This window comes from Prionailurus bengalensis, chromosome C2, assembly GCF_016509475.1.
Source record: "Prionailurus bengalensis isolate Pbe53 chromosome C2, Fcat_Pben_1.1_paternal_pri, whole genome shotgun sequence".
NCBI classification, from domain to species: Eukaryota; Metazoa; Chordata; class Mammalia; order Carnivora; family Felidae; genus Prionailurus; species Prionailurus bengalensis.
Window position 1 is genome coordinate 71,223,649 of NC_057350.1, and position 14,962 is coordinate 71,238,610.

Sequence of the window (14,962 nt, forward strand, 5' to 3'; positions counted from 1 at the left end):
TTCTCCTTTGGAAAGAATGGACACTTCCTACATTTGTTATTTTCCCATTTCCATCTATTATTCACACCTTAGTTAATATCTCCTGTCATTCTTTTTTTTTTTTTTAATAGGTTTACATATATACCCTCTTCATCCTTCCATTCTTCCTTCAAACCTTTTCCAAATTACTTCAGGAAACTTCCTCTTTTACCTCCCCATTTTCACTTGAAAATCAAACAAAATAATCCTAAATATGGCTGACAAATAAATATAGGAGCAGTTCTAAAGACATACCTGTATCAAAGAAAAAACAGCTGTAACTTTTTGGAAGACTTCTGCCATAATCATCTAAAAGTTTTGAAAACACCTAGTTCCCTTTCAGAATGTACATGAATATTCACCTGCCACTTTATGGCTTTTAATTAAATCTGCATTCAGGCACGAAAGAAGTATTTCTCACTTAAAGACACTGATTTTCTGTATATTTATTGAGTTTGTTGTAATATTATTCTCCACCAACTTTTACTGAACAATGTAGAACTTCCAACCATAAAAGTCAAAACAGACTATAGTGGGCAAGCTTAGGAATTAAACATCATTCTTTTTTCGGGACACCTGGGTGGCTCAGCTGGTTGAGTATCCGACTTTGACTCAAGTCATGATCTCGTGGTTCATGGGTTCAAGCCCCACATTGGCCTCTGTGCTGACAGCTCAGCCTGCTTCACATTCTGTGCCTCCCTCTCTGCCCCTCCCCTGCTCACACACTGTCTCTCTTTCTCATAAAAAATAAACACGAAAAAAAAAATTTTTTAATAAACATCATTCTTTTCTATAAAGAAAAATAATTTCCAACTCAAAATATTCTCCCAAATCAACAATACTCTGCCTTGTACCAGAACCCATTCTACCTATAAGCCTCACTTGTAGGCAGAAAAAAAGTACTGAAAAGAACTTATTCTTAAACAGATAAAAAAGAAAAACTCGGTTTTACAACTTACTTCTCACCCAAAGCATTTTCAGTAAACTCTTTGCTGTCTGGAGGATGCCAGTTACATTAACTTGGATATTAATTTTTCTAACCTATGTAGGGTCAGTGAGAAATTACAACTTAGCAATATCAGGATTGGAAACACAAGTATCAATCAGCTTCAAGATCAAATGGTTAGACAAAGCCAGAGACAAAGAAACCCATGACCAATATGGAATTAAATAATTTCCACTGGCCATTCTTAAGAAGTTTCCTATTCTCTCTCATCCTTCACAAGCACAGTTTTATCTAAACAAAAACTGCTTCACCTCTAATTCAAAAACAAAGTTTACTTCTCTTCTAGGCATATTCTACATTCAGAAACCCCTTCAGAAATATCTTTGTACAACTACAATTTTGCATCTATAAAGCTGAGCTTATAAACTACGCCCCATGACAATTTTTAAGTTGCTACTTAGTTCAAAACATTCTAAGAGGAACAAATGGGTCTTTCTGACTAGTGCCAGCAATGGTAAAAGACACAAAATAAGAGAGATTATAGGCTAAAATCCATCATTTTATACAATATAACAAAAAAAAACCTTTGACCATTTTCTAACCACAGAAAAATCATCTATAAATATTTAAGTCAAAGTTAACGGGCATTTCTATATACTGCACCCCCCTCAAATAAAGCAGAATCTAAGCATATTCTGCATTCCAAATACTCATCACCAAAGTCTTCTAAAACAATGTAACAAAAAAATAGTGATATTTGAATGTTAAAACAAAATTTTCAGCAACTCATACTGTTTAAGAAACAGCTATAATTTATCTTAAAAAGGAGAGGGGGAGAGAAGTTTTAAAAAAAAGTCCAAGCAAAACAGAACCCTACCTTCTGCTGGATCTACTTGTTTCATCCATCACACCTCATGCCAATATCAATAATTCAAATATTAACGTTAAAAATACTTATTCTGTTAGGAAACTATGAGTTTTCTACAGGCTTGTATAAGAAAAGGAATATCAAAAATACTTGTTAAAACAAACTTCCCTCTACACTACGAACATTAAACACCTACGTTATTTTTAATATGTACTACATAGCAACCAAAACTCATTTCAGAACAAATAAGTATTCACTATTAAAACTGACATTTTTTAAACATTAGATAAATACTCTCGCTTTAATAATACAAACACTATTTGTGAAGCACAGAACTAAGGATGCATTTTCACCTTCAATGCCAAGAACATCTATAATGTCTTATACTATTCCATCATAAACTAAAGTCAACCAGCCGACTATACTATAACAAGTATATAAATTTATCAAAACTAAAGGGTACCAAGGCTAAAAGGTTGACATAAAACATGGTGGAAAACTGATAACTAGTTTGCAACCCTTTAATAAAATCTATAATAGAATATATAATATTTGATACTTGTTTCAAAACACAGTATTTACAACAGGACAAAAATCATAAAATACAATGTACGATGAAGTATTTTTCATCTAAAAATAACTAATTGAAGTATATAATATCTTTGAAAAAAAGTTTTTCTGATCTTATCTAAACATTTAGAATAACACACTCTTTAGAATTAGAAGGGGGGCGCCTGGGTGGCGCAGTCGGTTAAGCGTCTGACTTCAGCCAGGTCACGATCTCACGGTCCGTGAGTTCGAGCCCCGCGTCAGGCTCTGGGCTGATGGCTCAGAGCCTGGAGCCTGTTTCCAATTCTGTGTCTCCCTCTCTCTCTGCCCCTCCCCCGTTCATGCTCTGTCTCTCTCTGTCCCAAAAATAAATAAACTTTGAAAAAAAAAATTGAAAAAAGAAAAAAGAATTAGAAGGAACTAGCTAGAGATCATTTAGCTTTGTTTATATGTAAAGAAATCCTCCTATCCAAGGCCTCCACCCCCTTGTGTTAGTCTAAAATATTAGATAAATCATTTCAACCTAATGATAGTGAAACAAGATGAGGAAGTATCTCAAGTCAATTTTAACTTTTAATACCTTATTCCATTTTATGATATCAAGACTAGCAGTGTTTATTCACAAAAAATTTGAGAACTAGTCACAGAACTTGAACTGTCTCAGAATGTCCAGGCCAAGAGTTAATGTCTTGGATAATAAAAATTGTATTTTAATGTTAATCCAAACTAGACAAATGGTAAGTAAATCTGACACAAACCCTAACTGACAATAAACTCCCCCTCCCTGAATCTGTTCTTTTCTTCTTGCCTAATAAGTGAGACAAACTCATTTCCCAGCCTCCCTTACAGCTGACTGTAGTCACGTGACAGTGTTATAGCCATTGGAATATAAGGAGAAATGACATACATAACTCCTCTTAAGGGAAGAAAAATACCCTTTCTTCTTCCTATTGACATGCATAACGGTAACCATCTTGGACAACAAGAGAGAAGCCACATACTAAGAATAGCAAAGGACGACAAAGACGCCCAGGTCATGATGACTCAGGAACCTCTACAAAATCTCAAGATTGTTTTCATAGAGCAGTGCCTGGGGTGGCTTAGTCGGCTAAGCATCCAACTTTGGCTTAGGTCATGATCTCGTGCTTCATGAGTTCGAGCCCCGCACTGGGCTCTGGGCTGACAGCTCAGAGCCTGGAGCCTGCTTTGGATTCTGTGTCTCCCGTTTTCTCTGCCCCTCCCCCACTCACACTCTCACTCTCAAAAATAAATAATTAGAAAATAAATATATTTCTATCTTTAAAGTCTGTCACAGTGGTCACGTCTATATTTTAACTAATATCTCTAATATAAATGATTAATGAATTACCTACATGACTGCTTCCTTATATTAGTATAGGCATATATGTACAAATGTACAATAACTGGGATGTCTTTTCATGTTTCAAAAATTATATGCCAAACACCATTAAATTTCATCAACTGGTCTCATTTTACCATGTATGAACACAGAGTTTCCATGGAAATTCTGAAAAATTTAACATGGATATATATGTGTTAATGATAGGCAGGTAAAAAATACACTCTAAGAAAAGGGTTAAAGGAGAAAATATTTTCCCATCTAAATTTCATTTACTATTACATAATAAGCTACACATATTTTTGTGTTAAACAAAACTTAAAATCAAAAATGATATCATTACTTATCAATTTTCTCTTAACAGTTTTCTCAAGAAAAAATTAAAATCCCAGGTTTCTACCAGATATAAACACCAAAACAAACTACAATACAAAAACCAACATGAAATTCTATCACCCAAAATGGTTTCATGTTTGAAAAAATTAACTTATTCATGATTATAAAACACAAGTGTTGACATTACCTGAGACTAAGATAAAAATGAAGACTTCAAGGAAGGGAATGCTGTAGAGTTGAAAAAGAAATCATGGCTGAGTTTCTACCTTTCGTAAGCTTCAAATACCCTCCACACCACCTTAATCACTTATGCCATCCAAGTCCTACAAAAAAAAAAAACAAAACAAAAATTACTTAGGAAAGGGGAAAAAATACTGTATAAATACAATCTGGAGAAACTGGTATGAATAATGAAGTGATCATTCTTTGTAAATACGAAAACTATGCCTGAATGACCAGAACAATGACTTGCTTTTAAGTCTGAAACCAGGAGAATAAAATAGTGGTAAATAGTAACTGTAAAATAACCTTGGCCTTATAAAGAACAATTTGCTTAAATCTGAATCTACAACTTCAGAGATAAGGGATGTTGAAGGAAATTCAGAGGGTTATAGACCTAAAAAGTTAGAAAAGAGGACGCAAAGAAACCACTTAAAAGATTAAGCAAAGATTAAGAAACCACTTAATAGCACTATTTACTGCTTTGTAAAGTCTATTAAGTGAAGAGGGAAGAAAATACAATACCAGGCTTGATAAATAAGAAAACAGAACTAGTCATGTACAGAATAAATATTTATTCACAACAGAAACAATTATAGTTGTAAAATGCTATAAAATATTTAGATACAGAAACATAATCAGCCAGGTCATCTTTGACAGAAAAAAGTGACAATAAGATGAGAATAATTAATCATAGGAAGACGGTGTACCATATCCAAAAAATACAAATAAAAATGAAGAACATAAGCTGTACACAATAAATCTGCCTGACAGTACTTCTGGGCAGAATAAAGACTGAAGAGTTTATGGAATTCCCTACCATAGGTCTTTAAAAATATTAGATTCCTATCCATCAATAATAGTTTATATAAAGTCCACAAGAGGGGCGCCTGGGTGGCGCAGTCGGTTAAGCGTCCGACTTCAGCCAGGTCACGATCTCGCGGTCCGTGAGTTCGAGCCCCGCGTCAGGCTCTGGGCTGATGGCTCGGAGCCTGGAGCCTGTTTCCGATTCTGTGTCTCCCTCTCTCTCTGCCCCTCCCCCGTTTATGCTCTGTCTCTCTCTGTCCCAAAAATAAATAAACGTTGAAAAAAAATTAAAAAAAAAAAAAAAAAGTCCACAAGAGACCAGGTGATATATGAAACATAATATGATTGTATATCAATTTTTACAGTGGTGTAAAAGCAAGAAAAATGGTCTTCCTCATCTAGAACAAAGTAGTATTTCCATCTTTGAACTTCCAAAAAATATAATACTAATCTACTTTTTAAAAATATTTCAATGCTGTATCCGTATTTTTTCAGAAGGTTACTTGTTTATTAACTAATCTCTACACCCAACGTGGGACTCAAATTCATGATCCCAAGATCAAGAGTCGCGTGCTCTTACAAACGAGCCATCCATGGGGCGCCTGGGTGGCTCAATCGGTTAGGCAGCCGACTTCACTTCAGGTCATGATCTCACGGTCGTTGAGTTCAAGCCCCGCGTCGGGCTCTGTGCTGACAGCTAGGAGCCTGGAGCCTGTTTCAGATTCTGTGTCTCCCTCTCTCTGACCCTACCCCTTTCATGCTCTGTCTCTCTCTGTCCCAAAAATAAATTAACATTAAAAAAAAAAAAAATTAAAAAATAAAAAATAAATAAAAAAATAACAAATGAGCCATACAGGCACACCTGTATCGATATTTTTTTAGTTTAAATTCTGAGCACCTGGGTGGCTCAGTCAGTTAAGAGTCCAACTCTTCATTTCGGCTCAGGTCATGATCCCAGGGCCTTGGGCTCGAGCACCATCCGTGCTGAGCGTGAAGCCTGCCTCGGATTCTCTCTCTCTCCCTCTGCCCCTTCTCCTGTGCTCACACACTTTCTCAAAGATAAAATTAAAAGTTTAAATTCTGATGGGGCTATTCATCCCTTAGTAACCTTCCATCTCAGAAATTTCCTTAATATTCATGCATGTCGATTTTTCCAGATAAACTTTTGTCCAAAATAAAATTTATTTTCTTTCAATAGGATTGTATAATGTACAAACGATAGTGAAATGACAACAGTAACAATAACCTAGGCAGGGGGAAGAGAGAGTCACAATACGGAGTTGCTTCAATATATTATCTACAATGCCCAGTTTTCAACAATAAATTATAAGATTACTAAAGAAATGGAAAGCATGACATTTATATTAACAAACACTACAGTATCTGAGTATCTCCAGACGTTGGTTTAAGCAAACAAATGTTTCAAAACATCTATTATACATATGTTAAAAGAATCCATGCTTTAAACTTCTTTAATTATGAAAATAATCAACAAATAACAGATTCTCAATAAATGTACAGAAATTATGTAAAAGAACCACACAGGAAACTCTGAAGTCGAAGAGTACAGTAATTAAAACAAATATTTCCTAGAAGTGCTCAACAGCAGATTCAAGATGGCAGAAAAAAATTAATGACCTTGAAGACATCTACTGAAATTATCCAATCTGAAGAACAGAGAGAAAAGAAGTTGAAGAAGATTAAACAGAACCTCAGAGACCAATTTATCAACACTTTTGGAGAGGAAAGAACAGAGGGAAACATTTTTGAATAAAATATTTAACAAAACTTCCCAGATTTTACTTTTAGTAAAAAGAAATAAAATCTATAGGTCTTAGGAATTCAATGAATCTCAGGTAGAATACAAAAAGACCCACACCTAGACACATCATAGTGAAACTGCTGAAAGCAAACACAAAGTGAAAAATAATGCAACCATAACAAGAAAAAATCACTCCGCACTGTGCAGGGAATTCAACATGATTAACACCTTTCAATCATAAACAATAGAGGCCAGAAAACAGTGGAATGGCATATTCAAAGTGCTGAAAGAAAAAAGCTGTCAACCAAGATGGCAGCAGAATTATCATCCAATAATGAAGGCAAAATAAAGTGTCTCAGACAAAGAAAGGATGAGAGAATTTTTTACTAGCAAACCTGCCTAACAAGAAATTTTAAAGGAAGTCCATCAAGCTGAAAGGAAAAGACAAAAGACTCAGATACAGAGGAAAAACAGAAGAGCATCAAAAATGGAAAATATGTAGGTTAATCCAAAGGACTCTATAAATATATTTTCTCATTTCTTCTCTCAGCATCTTTTAATGACATAAGAATATATGAAGCAATGATTATAATATATTGCTGGTTTTATAGCATACATAAATGTGAAATATATACAATAACAGTAGCACAATAGAGGAAGGAAAAAAATGGAAGCTATACTGGAGCAAAGTTTCCATATTTTACTGACAATGAATTAAAGTTAATATTAAGCAGACTGTTAAAATGCATAATGTAAACCCTAAAGCAACCACAAAGAATATATCTTTATATTTATATTTAATAAAGAAAAAAAATCAATGGAGTAATTATATGATACACTAAAAAATACTTGACATAAAAAGAGGTACTAAAGGAGGCACAGAGGAACAAAAATAAGAGACATACATAAAACAAGTGGCAAAATGACAAATGTAAACCCAGCCATGTCCATAATTAAATGTGAATGGTCTAAACAGCCCAATGCGAAGGCCAGAGGGTGTCAGAATGGACCAAAAATGCCCACAAGATTTAACTATATTCTGTCAACAAGAGACACACTTTACATTCAAGACTGAAAGTTAAAAGATGAGTGGGAAAGGATATTCTATGGAAACAGTAACTGTAAAGAAGTGGATAGTTCTATCAATAACATAAATATATTAGTATTTGCCTTAAGACAAATATTACTGATGACAAAGGAAAGTATTTCATGATGATAAAATATCAATAAATCAGGAAGATATTGTTAACAATTATAAATGTATATGCACCTAAAAAGAGCCCCAAAATAATGAAGCAATAACATTATTGAAAAAACAGAAAATTCAACAATAGTTGGAGATTTCAATTCTCCATTCTATATAATTGATAGAATAACTAGACAGAAAATTAGCAAAGATACAGAAAACCTGACTCATACTAACAACAAACTAGACTAAACTGGCTTATACAAAAAACCTCCATAAACAACAGAATACATGTTGTTTTCAAGCACACAAGGAACATTCTCCAGGTCACACCAAAAAGTAGGCTACATAACAAGTCTCATAAATTTAAAAGGACGGAACTCATACAAAATACGTTCTTCAATCATAACAGTATTAAATATCCACTAAATTAGAAACTGGAAAATCCACATGTGTTCAGGAATTAAACTTCACACTTCTAAATAATTTAGGAGTCAAAAAAGAAATTAAAAGAACAATTAGAGAATATTTTTAACTGAATGAAAACAAAAACATCAAAATTTATGAGATGCAGCTAAAGTACTTAGAAGGAAATTTATAAATTTAACTAAACCCTAAAGTAAGCAAAGGGAATAATAAAGAGAGCAGAAATTAACGAAATTCAAAACAGAAAAAAACTTGATTCTTTAAGATCAACAAAACTGACAAACTTTTAGGCAGACTAAAAACAAAAAGAAAACACAATTACCAAAAACAGGAATGAAAGAGGGGATGGTAATACTGACCTCACAAAAATTAAGTTATAAGACGGAAATACAAGGTTATATGTAAATAATGCCTCAAAAAAATTTTTAAAAATTATAAAGGAAGGAATATTATAAGTAAATTTATGCCAACACATTATACAACTTTGTAACATGAACAAATTCCTAAAATGACACATATTATCAAAACTGACTAAAGAGGAAATAGAAAAATCTGAATGTAACAATTAAACAAACTGAATTAGTATTTCAAAATTTCCCACAAAGAGGAGCGCCTGGGTGGCTCAGTCGGTTAATATCTGACTTCCGCTCAGGTCACAATCTCACGGTTGGTGAGTTCGAGCTCCGCGTCGTGCTCTGTGCTGGCAGCTCAGAGCCTGGAGCCTGCTTCGGATTCTGTGTCTCCCTCTTTATCTGCTCCTCCCTTGTTCACGCTCTTTCTCTCAAAAATAAACATACATTTAAAAAAAATTTTTTTTAATTAAATTTCCCACAAAGAAAAGAACAGGCCAAAATGGCATCACTGATGAATTCCACCAAATATTTAAGGAAGAAATACTAATCCTTCACAAATTCCTTCACAAAACAGGAAAACGGTACATTCTGAAACTCAATCCGTGAAGCCAGAGTTAACTTGATACCAAAGTCAAAGAAAATTACATGAAAACTACTCAGCGATGCCTATAATTATAAAATTAGGTTAAAAAAAATTCTTACAAAATACTAGCAAACTGAATCTAGCAACATATAAAAAGGCCTACACACCATGACCAAGTAGGATGTACCCCATGAATGCAAAGGTAGTTTAACATCTGAAAATCAAGTAAGATAATACACTATATTAAGAGAATACAGGAAAAACCCATATGGGAGCCTCAATAGAAAAAAAGCACCCAACAAAATTCAACACCCATTCATAATAAAAACTCTCAACAAACTAAGACTAGAAAGAGAACTAATAAATGAGTTCAGCAAGGTCACCATTAACGAGTTAAACAAGATCATAAAATATTAAATCAATAAATAAAATCAATTTTATTTTTAGAGTGATATCATGATGTTCTATCAAAAATTTGAATTGATGGGGCGCCATTGAGCCTTCCAGCTCAGGTCGCGATCTCACTGAACACTTAGTGAGTTTGAGCCCCGCATCAGACTCCCTGCTGTCAGCACAGAGCCCACCCACTTCATATCTTCTGTCCCCCTTTCTCTCTGCCCCTCCCCCACCACCTGCTGGTGTGGACGTGCACATGTTCTCTTTCAAAAGACAGGAAGGAAGGAAGGAAGGAAGGAAGGAAGGAAGGAAGGAAGGAAGGAAGGAAAAAGGAAAGGAAAGGAAAGGAAAGGAAAGGAAAGGAAAGGAAAGGAAAGGAAAGGAAAGGAAAGGAAAGGAAAGGAAAGGAAAGGAAAGGAAAGGAACGGAAAGGAACGGAAAGGAAAGGAAAGAAATTTGAATTGATTCAGGGGCACCAGGGTCTGTTAAGCTCCAACTTCAACTCAGGTCATGATCTCACAGTTTGTGGGTTTGAGCCCTGCATTGGGCTCTACACTGACAGCTGAAAGCCTGGAGCCTGCTTTGGATCTCTCTCTCTCTCTCTCTCTCTCTCTCTCTCTCTCTCTCTCTCTGCTCCTCGCCCACTCACGCTCTCTTTCTCCTTCATATAAACATTAAAAATATTTTTTAATTTGAATTGGTTCAAATTTTCTTTCTTATCCCTCAGTAGAATTTCAAAATTTTCTTCAGAATGCTCCCAGACATTTTATCTTTTTAGTTATTATGAATGTATACCTTTTCTTACACGATTAGTCCTAATGCCTATTATATTTGTATAAAAAATTATTTGTGTATATTACTTTTATAAGCAGTTCCTTTACTGAATTCTCTTAATACTATCAATACACAGACAAGCAGATGAACTGAACAGAAATGATTTCAGAAACATGTTCTCCAAAAACATGGAAATTCAGTATATGAGAAATGTGGCATTTCAAAATGTAAAAAAGAAATGCATCATTCAATAATTGGAATGGGGACAACTAGTTAGCCTGCCGGAAAAAAAGGAAAGCTAAATCTCTACATCTACTGTTTATAAGCCAAATATATTCAACATTAAATGAAGATTTTAAGCGAAGTAAACCATAAAAAAAAATAACAGAAAACCCATATAACTTTTTCAAGTACCATAATTCACTGAATCTAAAACTACCAATCTTAAGCTACATGACTATTTTATGTGTTAACTAAGAAAGAAAATAATGTCAAATTATGACAAACCAGCAATTCATGTCATTTCGGAGATGTGACAACACAGGAAAAAGTGAGCCCTACAATCAGTGACGGAGACCTTTTAAACTTTATACAGAAACCCCCCATGCCCAGCCATAAAGGAAAAGACTAAATTCAATCATAAAAAATGAAAACTTCCATAAGGTAAAATCAAAATCGTAAGATCAGAAGAAGAAAAATTCAGTGAAAATAATTTGCCTAATGAATGACTAGGGACTCAGCACAGGACCAAAAAGATCACTGAAAATATACATACAGCCAATAATGGAAAAATGCTGAAGCTCACTCATAATGAAATTTTGGAAAGCAATACTAAACAACAAAATACTAACAAATTATTAAAAAGTTTGACACTAGCTAGCGTGGTCATTGAGCTAGAGATTCCCATTTTCCTAGACTGATATTGGAATAATCCTTTTAGGCAATTCATCCACCTAATTATTAAATGTACATGCTCTCTGGGCCAACAATTTTTCCCTTAGGGATTTATACTGCATGTACTTTTTAAAATATACTCAAAGACATGTCCAAGAATATCTACCATATTACCATTTATTATAGCAAAAGCACCTGAAAACCTAAACAGCCATTAATAAGTAAGCAGTTAATAAAATTATGGTATATCCAAATACTGGAATACTACACATAATGAAAAGAGAAGAAATGATATGCAAAAATGCAGAAATTAACAACAAAAAAGATATATTGCTAAACAATATGTATGGTGTGATCTCAACTGTGTAAAGAATATGTAAATACAGGTATACATATAAATATCTGCATATATATAGAAAATGTCTGAAATACACACATACATATACACCCATACTACAGACATAATACACACATTAACTGTGAAAAGGAACAAGGAAAACCTTTTTTTTTAACCTCATAACATTTTCTAATGCCTAAGTGTGTCTCATCTTATAACAAACCTGGGTAAGGAAATGTTGAAGGAGTGAGAAATGTTGAACTTGACAATTACCAGAAAACTTGGAAAAAGAAGGAAATCTTAAAATACAGCCACTAATATTGTCACATACTCATTTTTAAAGAATTCTCAAAACTAAATTTACGAGAATCTTCAGAATTTTTATAATCATTAACAACTGACATGCGAATATGTGCCACTGACAGATATGTAAATACCCTGAAAACTGTTAAATATTTAATTTTCTTTCACTTGTTTGAAGGATAAAGCACAGGCCTAACATATGTACCAACATAAGCCAACAAGAAAGGAGAGGATCATCTGTCTTCCTAAAATAAGGGAACTGGGCCTAAAAAAGAAACATGCAAGTAATCTAGTTAAGTGAGAAAAGATAATGATCTACATCCTATAAAACTAATACCATTAACTCTTTTCAATGTATAGACATTCGTTATTTATATATAGCAATACCATGCCATATATGTGTGTGTGTGTATATATATATATATGTCATGCTTATATGTAAGTGGGTATAAAAGGAAAAACGATCATCCAGTAAATACAGAGTGCTATCCAATAGTTGTGATTAGTGCTGTTCATAATACAAGCACATGGGCATCTATCACAGGTAAAAATAAAGACTGAGTAAAACAGTGTTAGATTACCTCTATATAGTATGTCAGGCAAATGCCCATCCCACCAGATCACTTGGCTGAATTTCCAAGCTCCCGATTCCTCCCCTCTATCCTATAAAAGTACAAAAATACAGGTTATCTCCCCAAAAGAATCAGAATTAGACATATTCTTAAAGTCAGATAAAATAATTATACCTAGATATGCTAAATCTAACAACATTTTTCCAAGCCAGATACTGGATTAATAGATATGGTTGGATTAAATAGAATTAGTAGCAACTAATACTTAATGACCCATCAGTGATAAATGATATTCCAAGGAAATGACCAGAACCTAATTGGACTTTTTCAAGCTTAATTTCTAGTTGAGGATTAAGATCTCTTTAAAATCAGAGCAATAACCCAAAATTATCTTAAACAACTTTGAAATAAAAAAAGTAAACACAAAATGTGCTTCATTAAAATCTTATGTTGATACTCTCCATTATTCAAAGAGTACTACTTCCTGACGAAACCCCAAAATAACATTTCCCTCAGCTCAAAAGTCTAGCTACATTAATATAGCTTTTAAAAATACAAAAACATTAAGTATTTAAAATTTTCAAGGTGGGGCACCTGGGCGGCTCAGTCAGGTAAGTATCTGACTCTTGATTTCTGCTCAGGTCATGATCTCACAGTTCATGAGTTAAGCCTGCATCTGGCTCTGCACTGACTGAGGAACCTGCTTGGGATTCTCTCTCTCCCTCACCACACCCCCATCTTTCTCTGCCCCTCCCCCACTCGTGCACATGCTGTCTCTCTCAAAAAACCATTTAAAAATTTTTTTCAGGGGCGCCTGGGTGACTCAGTTGGCTGAGCATCCAACTTCAGCTCAGGTCACAATCTCATGTTTAGTGAGTTCAAGCCCCATGTCGGACTCTGTGCTGACAGTTCAGAGCCTGCTTCACATTCTGTGTCTCCCTCTCTCTCTGCCCCTCCCCCACTCGTGCTCCCTCTGTCTGTCTCTCTCTCTCTCACTCTCTCTGTCAAAAATAAACATTAAGGGGAGCCTGGGTGGCTTGGCCGGTTAAGCGTCCGACTTCGGCTCAGGTCATGATCTCACGGTCCATGAGTTCGAGCCCCGCGTCGGGCTCTGTGCTGACAGCTCAGAGCCTGGAGCCTGTTTCAGATTCTGTGTCCCCCTCTCTCTCTGCTCCTCCCCGTTCATGCTCTGTCTCAAAAATAAATAAACGTTAAAAAAAATTTTTTTTAAATAAAAATAAAAAAATAAAAATAAACATTAAAAAAATTTTTTTAAATTTTTTTTTCAAGGCAAAGGTATTTAATAATACCAATATGGTCCATACGTATTTTTTAAGTGTTATGCTATAATCAACCTTTTAACAGAGACTAACACAGAAAGTTAATATCCTATGTTGGTACTGCATTAATACTGGACACATATAATTTCCTTTATGCAACTGGGGTATTTTTTGCTGGCATATGAAAGGGAGGTAATAAAGACAATGAAGACTGAAAGCTGAAACTTTATTAGAAACAAAGAATAGGGCAAATTTAATTTTTTATTCAGAAATAACAAAGCATTTATATAACAGCTCTAACACACATTTTCAGGGCTCAATAAATATCTTGCAAATCAATAAAAGCTATAAACGTAAAAGCAAAACAATTAAACTTTAAATCTTGAGGAAATAACCAATATATTAATCCAAAATTATGTTTATATAATTTTATCGAGGGATCACAAACACTACAGCCTTTCTGATAATGCAGCATTTTCTATTCCTCAGCCAGTCAGTAGCTTTGTTGCTAAAATAATTACCAATCAAGAAATCTATTTAAAATTTTTTTTCTACTAAGCTCTTAATTGCCTGCCTCAAAGCTTTGTTTCCAAGCACTCAGAAGAGCATATATGCCATCATTCTCAATTATGTAAAACAATTTTTGAATACATACTTGCCATAAAACTGTACTATTGTGGTGGACATTATTAAAAACAGGTAAAGTAAAGCAAAACTGTATTTGCACTACACTGCTATCTATGGTCTTCACTGTGTTCAACCTTTAGAATTTTTTAACTTAATGTTTATTATTTATTTTTGAGAGGGAGACAGAGTGCAAGCAGGGGAGGGACAGAGAGAGAGAGAGAGGGAGACAGAATCCAAAGCAGGCTCCAGGCTCTGAGCTGTCAGCACAGAGCCTAACATGGAGCTAGAACTATCAAACTGCGAGATCATGACCTGAGCTGAAGTCAGACACTTAACCAATGGAGCCACCCAGGTGTCCTCAACTTT

The 14,962-nt window shown here is 34.5% G+C and overlaps 1 protein-coding gene across 3 annotated transcripts in view; it reads right to left on the reverse strand.

The window, feature by feature from the left end:
- ZNF148 (zinc finger protein 148) overlaps nt 1-14,962 on the reverse strand; it is a 126,548-nt gene that overhangs the window by 77,038 nt on the left and 34,548 nt on the right. For 2 of the 3 annotated variants that reach the window (XM_043594396.1, XM_043594397.1), the window contains exons 2-3: nt 12,699-12,780; nt 4,265-4,400 (exon numbers count right to left, since the gene is read on the reverse strand). The gene's annotated coding sequence lies outside the window, so the exon portion shown is untranslated. The remainder of the gene's footprint in view (nt 1-4,264; nt 4,401-12,698; nt 12,781-14,962) is intronic. The other variant, XM_043594398.1, reaches the window with a different exon arrangement.